Source organism: Poecilia reticulata, linkage group LG13 (assembly GCF_000633615.1).
Source record: "Poecilia reticulata strain Guanapo linkage group LG13, Guppy_female_1.0+MT, whole genome shotgun sequence".
NCBI lineage: Eukaryota > Metazoa > Chordata > Actinopteri > Cyprinodontiformes > Poeciliidae > Poecilia > Poecilia reticulata.
This window is the reverse complement of record NC_024343.1, coordinates 12,990,920-12,998,156: the sequence shown is the minus strand read 5'-3', so window position 1 is coordinate 12,998,156 and position 7,237 is coordinate 12,990,920.

Here is a 7,237-nt window from a genome sequence, read left to right as displayed (position 1 = left end):
TATATATATATATAGTTTTTTTTTCACAATGAGTCTAAACAAAAACTTAATCTCTGTCAATTCCTGTTTAGTTGTCAATAAATTACCTTTGGTATGTAGAAGCTGTGATAATCTGAATTTTGCGAAAGACTAAAAAAAACAAAAAAAAACTGAAGAATCACATCAGTGGTCTTAAATTCAAGCCTCAGGGGCCGGTTGTCCTGCAACGTTTAGATTCGTCTGGTCCAGATCATGTGCAGTCGAAGGGCTGAATGACTTCCTCTGCATGCAGTCAACTTCTCCAGCGTCCTGCCAATGACCTCATTATTTGACTCAGGCGTGTTGAAAGAGAGACACGTCTGTCTTGGAAGCCCCCTGCAATAGAGCTTATTATGTTTTCATTAACAATTCAAACACACATTTCAGATTGGGAGGAATGTTGTATTTGTCAGAAAAACCTTCACCGAGCCTCTAAAATGCAACTGTGTACTGTAATATTAATCAATATGCTTGCAGAATGTTATACTGTTAGCTTCCTCTTCTCCAAAACTATTATCGACTCCCATGTTGCCGCAGTAACAGCTGAACTGAGCTGGTTCCATTGAATCAGGTTCCAGCTCGTCTCATCAGGGGGCTCAGAAACATATCTGTCATCATTTATCAAAACAGTGATGTTTTTTTTATTTATTTATTTTTTTTTTAGAGCAGATGAGGACCAGATTAGTTTTTCTCTTCTACAGTAATTCCCCATAAAACCGTTTGGATATAGTGACAGTTTTACTATTTCGGTCAAACGCTTTGTGAATGGCGTTGATTACAGAAAGAGCACATTCAAACTTATGATGTTCGTCCTTTAGGCGCATGTTCTTAATAACAACTAAAGTAATACATTGCAATGATGTCTGTAAGGGCTGTTCATTCCACTGTATTGGGTATTTGGATTGGATTTTTGAAGAAAGAAAAAATCAAAAATCCAACAATCACTCAGATGTTGTGTCAGAACCATAATGATGATGAAAGGACAGCTTTCAGAATTAGATGTTAATGCAATGAGTAAATGATAATAAACTTAAACTAAATAATTTTATTTCACAGACAGTTGTAAGTGAAGTCATACAATGTAATTATATATTGTTTTAGTTTTATTTTTATTCCCTTGACCTTCCCACAGGTACATTTACATGTAAAAGCAGCCTTTACATCTTTCTAAAATAATGGCCTAAGGCACTTTTTGCCAAACATGATTATTTTTGCCTAAAACATCTTTTGGAAAAAGGTGGAGTTTTGTTTCCCCCAGAAAAAAAATCAAAAATAATTTTTTTTTTTAAAGGCCACTATTTTAGGAAGGTGACAATCATCTCCTGAACTTTTCTGTGTTTAAATATTGCTGGGCTGCTAAAACTGTGATTCAATTCCATTACAACGATTTATACGTTTTCAACAGATTTTGATCTCACTTGATGTTTGACAAGTAGAAACAATGTAAAGCTGGATAGCAAAATTAAACAAAATATTTTACTTTTTATTTTCTAGCTTCTATTTCCAAATCCATACAGATAGTTCCTCTTAAGTTCACAGGAAAATTTAGTGTAATATTTACTGCAATAATGATACAATTGACTCTATCAAGTAAAAAAAACAGAGTGACAGATCCAAAGAGTCTCATTACCTAAGAAGCCCAGTTATTTTCAACAGATGGAGAGGAAACAATACATCAACCAAGTATAAAAATGATTTTTGAGGAAATGGTAGAAAGGCAGCATGTAGAGAAGGAGAGAATAGAGATGAGTCAGTGCAGTGAGAGAGAAAAAAAAAAAGAAAAAGTCAGACATTCCCCTGAAGTGCGTCTGTGTCTCCAGAGAGGATCACAGATTTGAGAGCAAGTGACCTTGTAGTCATCTGTCAGCCCCTCTGACTCAGCTGGAGGCCGAATATCTCTCAAAGGGGAAAGAAAGAAAAAATTACCCACCAATACACAACACGTTTGAGCACAAAAACCATTGTGCAGCACACTGAGGAGAACATATGTGTTCCTCACACTTTCTCATTCACACCTCCACGCATACAGATATAGCTAAGGCACGAGGTAACTTCCTGCAGCATGCAACGTTTGTTTTCCACATAGAAGCGACGACTGCCGCTCTCCCTCAAGATGCTCCCTAATTACAACATAAAGGGTTTCACTCGCTGACATCCCTTGAACTTCATTCAACTTCTCAGCTACTTTGACATATGCACAGTATCTCATACATGACACATCGGAAGAAAATGAGAGCATGTTTTGATCTAGATGTTCTAAATTAAATACTGAGCAGAAGGACACGGTTCACCCCGGACAGATAACATTTATAACCACATCTAATGGGCCTTCTCTAGGATTGCAATGCCATCTGTCAGTAGGAAATTTTGTGAGGAAAAAAATAAAATAAATTCCACAAGCAGCAAGATCAATCAAGCTGCACAGATTGGACCTAAAAGTGTCTTTTTGACCTGAATAAGTTTTAGCAAGTCAACAAAAAAAAAAGAAAGAAAGAAAGAAAATGAGTGATGGCCAGAAAGACTTGGCAAACCCAAGGAAAATAACTTACTGACTGCCTAGAACTGGGCTACTGAATGGAAAGGTAGGCTTTAAATAAAAATAAATAAAAAAAATGTTTCAAATTCAATTCAAGTAACTATGATAGATGTTGTGCGTCTTCTTGAAATGCTTATGTCATGTCAGTCAAAATGGTTTATACTCAAGAATTGCTGAATGGTCAACTCCTCCAGAGTAAATGGTCATTGCAAACTAGACGTCCAAATCTGTTAATTTTATGCATTTCTTAATTGTGCTTCCCTGACTGAACCATTTTTATCAGGTGAATCTCTGATGTTGTTCTCCACGGCTTCACCCAAAGGTTTATTTTCTTTTGTTCCAAACAAGTTGGTACTTTGATTTGCATAATGCTGTGAAAAAAAAATGTAACAAAGTGAAGAATACAGTATGTATTTAGTGTTAAGCACTCGTTTACCTCACTGTAGATTTCACACGACCGTAGAAACGGTGTGCAGTGCTGTCTTGAGCATTTTCAGGTGTACATGATTGATTTGATTGGACTTCTTTGCATTAGAAAACACTTCCAGACTGAGCTGTCACACTGAATACAATACAAAGCCTTTTGACTATATTCTTCATAAACATGGTGTCAGGACTTTCATTTTGATGACACTGACGCACAAGGACTGAGGAATTAGCTATTCATTTTTGAGCAAGTGACACACTTTTTGCAGGTTATCAACCAGGTTTCGCAGTTTGTACTTAAACGTTTTGAAACATGAACTGAATGTCGCGTTAATGGCGATGTGAGAAACACACCAAAGTGGCAGAGGAAAACTGCGAACAAGTGAGCAGAATATTTGAGGCGTTGCCCCCCTATTAACTCAAATGTTGTGAATAAATCTTCGAAGCCTCCATGAACTGCTAAACGTTACAGTAAGCCTTGTGTGTAAATATCTGACTTTAGATAAATAGACAGTATCATCTAAAAAATCTTGCATGTTTTATGAATTTATCATAGATTGATCGTTTTAGTAATGAGAGCTGAACTAAAACACGAATCAGCCTGACTTATTGCCAAGAAGTGAGACAACTTGCGTAATTTGAAATAGCATATGTTTTCAAGTTGCTAGCAAAATAACAATTTATTGATTTGATTAAACTGGTTAATGTTTCTGACCTTATGAAAAACACTCACTAACACTGTTTCTGTTTACAGCATAAAATGCCCCAGGCAAGGTTTCCTGCCTTCCACCTGAATCCTGGATGCTGCACCTGCTGCTGCAAGGAGGAAAAAGGAAGAAAGGCCAAAGGGCAGAGCTACCTTTCTCCCTAGACCCCTAATTACTTTCCAACATGCATAATTTCAATTTCGAATGCTTAGATCCGTCTATTCAAAATGTCTATTTGACATTTCCTCTCTATGTTTAATGCACAATGTTATCAGAAAAAACAACAATTGAAAGCTTTCTTTTGTCACAGCAATGCATTTATCTGACACATTGTTCTAGTCCTTTATGTATAAAGGAAAGCCCCCATGATGCTGCAACATTTTATTTTTATACCTGACAAGGAACAAAAATGTTTTAGAGTAGGGGCTTTTAGTGTTTTAAATATAATCTGTGCTCTCTTCTAGAGAATGGAAAAAGCCATTAGAGTAATGCCATAATGTCAGTAAGTAATGGTTAAGAATTCATGAGTCAAGATTCAGTTTTATTAAAGTTATTCAGCCAGAGATTATACGCTGAAATTTACCATGATGGGTTTTGTATGTATGAATGAATGAGTTATGAAGTTAGACACAATAAAACTATTATTGCGCTTTAGTCCAGAGATGAACTCCGAAGCCTCACAGTCTGAGGGAAGAAGCCTGCCGGTGCAGCAGCAGATACTTATGTACGGCTTGCCAGAGGGCAGCAGGGTGAACAGGCGGTGGCAGGTTTGTCTTTTAGTATCCTGTGGCCTCTGTGCAGACACCTCAGATCACCGACGCTGAGTCTGGCGTCCTATCTCTGGCTGCACACGCATCCCATGCCAGTTTATTAACTTTCCAGTTAGGATGCCACTGCATGTGCCCTGTGAGACAGAATGATGTCGTTCCTGCCAGGAGGGTCTGAAACAAACAACGTGACTTTTAACGGGAGTAAACCTGGAACGATCTTTTTTCGTTCCAGGTTTAGGTTTGTAGTGACTGACTGACTGACTGACTGTCTGTCTGTAATATGCCCTTCTGTGTGTTTTACTTTGAGGGTTTACCAGCACTAAAGCAATGCAGCTGTCAAATCTAAGCACACAATCTGTCAAACCCAGTGAAGGACAAGTGATGAGTTGGTTTTCAGACATTTGGCTCTAAAATGTAGTTAGTTGAAAAAGAAAACAAAATAAAAAAATAAAAAACAAGCTGTCATTTATTCAGCTCAAACGCTGAGAAACAACTCCATGCTGCTGATAGATTTATGGGTAAACATGCTTAAAGCATGTCTGGAGTGACTAGTTACTAGTTTAATTAATATTTCGATCAGATGTTTTTGTATCAGGAGCTCAAGTGTATATCTTCTCTGAGAACTAAGAAAAAGTAGAATTTTGCCTACTTGGAGGGGTCGTACATTGAATTTAAATTTTTTTTTTTACATTTGCCATATTATGTTTACATACACAGCAGAAATAGCTGAAGGTAAAACTAACAAGAATAAATGGTAACTTGCATAAAATTGACTGGTAGGAATAAAATGTTATAAATATCAGGGTTTTTTTTATTAAATAAAGTAATTTCTGTGTTTGAAATTGTTTTTCTCCTGGTATTACAAACATCTATTCTCTAACATTAGCATTTGTATAAACTAAAACAATTTTACTTTTACTTTTTTCCCCCCCTCAGTCAGTTTTGCTTTCATTCCATTATGGATCTCGTCCATTTTGATCTCTGATGTTGTGTTTCCATCTGCTCCAACTCTCTTCTTGTGTGATTTGTAATCTGCATTAGCACTGTTGGCTACATCAAACCCGTCTGATGTCAGACAACCTGTGGCCTCTTCTCTTATCCAGCAGTTGTTTTTGGAGGGAAGCAGCAAAGTGACATGTTTGGACTGCATATTGTCCCGATGACCAAGCGATGTCACTGCCAGAAAACCCGGAGAAGACTGTCCAGTGAAAGATTTAAAAAGTACAGATGGCATAAAATGAAAATAAACAAATCAAGTGTCACTCATATTGTTTCCACTGAGCTAATTCAGACAAATGACATAATGTGCTCAGAGTGGTAATGTTACTTTGGCTGCCCTGTGAATGAGGCTCATCTGGGATTACTTTAAAGTTAAAAAACTAAAAAAAAAAGAAATGCAGCACTGTAGTTTTATGAACACTAACACACACTAAAGTGCTGTCTGCCACAGGCTAAAATACCAAAGTGTGGATATTTTATTGAGGAATAAATAATAAATGTGGTGCAGTGAATTAATCCGACCCCAATTACAGGCAGGACAGATTACATATCTGCACTGAAGGCAAACAAACGAAAAGTCCCGGGTTATTTTTTGTTCGTATTCCTGCATTTTAATCACTTCTACGGTTTGAAAGATGTGTGTACGAGATATGTATGTGAGGAATAAAATGTTTATGTCCGACATCCAAATGCAAACAAAAGCAGTGCATTGTCTCGGTGTTTACGGCTCTGAACACAGTGAATGGCGGGACGTCAGAGCAGAAAGAAGAGGGGAAGTTCAAGAAGAATAGAGAACGTCTCAAAGAAAAGAGAGAAATTAAAAATAGAGGCAAAATACATGTTTTTGTAATGTAGTGAGAAATGATTGTAATGGGTATGCGTCTTGTTGTTTATGCAAGACTGATTTAAAACCAATTTTACCAGTTTGCAGATGCAAATTATAATTTTGTCAGCTGGTGTGTGCTGCATTAAAATTTTTCCCAAGATGCTTCTGTGGCTTACAAACAAAACCAAACTGACTCACTAAAAAGCAGGTGCTGAAAACCATCACAGGAAAAATAAAAAACACACCCCACAATAGTTCTTTGTTTTTCTTTAAATATGCATCTCTCATTTGTTTTAAAGACAAACCATCTGAACTCGTCACCTTGGAAACAAGCCCCTGGTAAATTATTTTCTGTTTGCTGCAGTGCTTAATGTCAATTTTCCAACCTCTGCTTGCAGGATTAGTCCTTAAAGGATAAGAAACAACTGCACAATGGCAGCTGCTGTTTTAGAGTTATTTCTGAATTTCTGAAAAGCTTTTAGTAGACAAATAAATAACTCAGGTGAAATGTCGTGCATCTAGAAATAATTCAGACTAGTAGTTTGGTCTTGCTTTTCGAATGACAGTCTGTGCTCTTATTCACAAGTCACTTTTGTTCCAAGACCTCGTCATCCAATTTGAACAAGTTGTTGAGGTGATCACTAGATTGTTTGTCTCTTTAAAAAAATGAGGCTTCATTCAACTTTCAAGCAGATAAATCTTCTCAAAGTGCCAACACACTGCTAACTTCAACTTATGACTGCAGACACTGAAGTTGCTCATTACCAGGGCATCACTAACGATTTAGGACAAACGACAGCGTGAGAAGTCCAAAGGAAAATTATTCTGGACTAAATTATTCAACAATAACGTTAGATATTATAGATATATTACCCGTATTTGTAAAAACACACGCACACACACACACACACGCAATCACACACACACACACACACACACACACACACACACACAC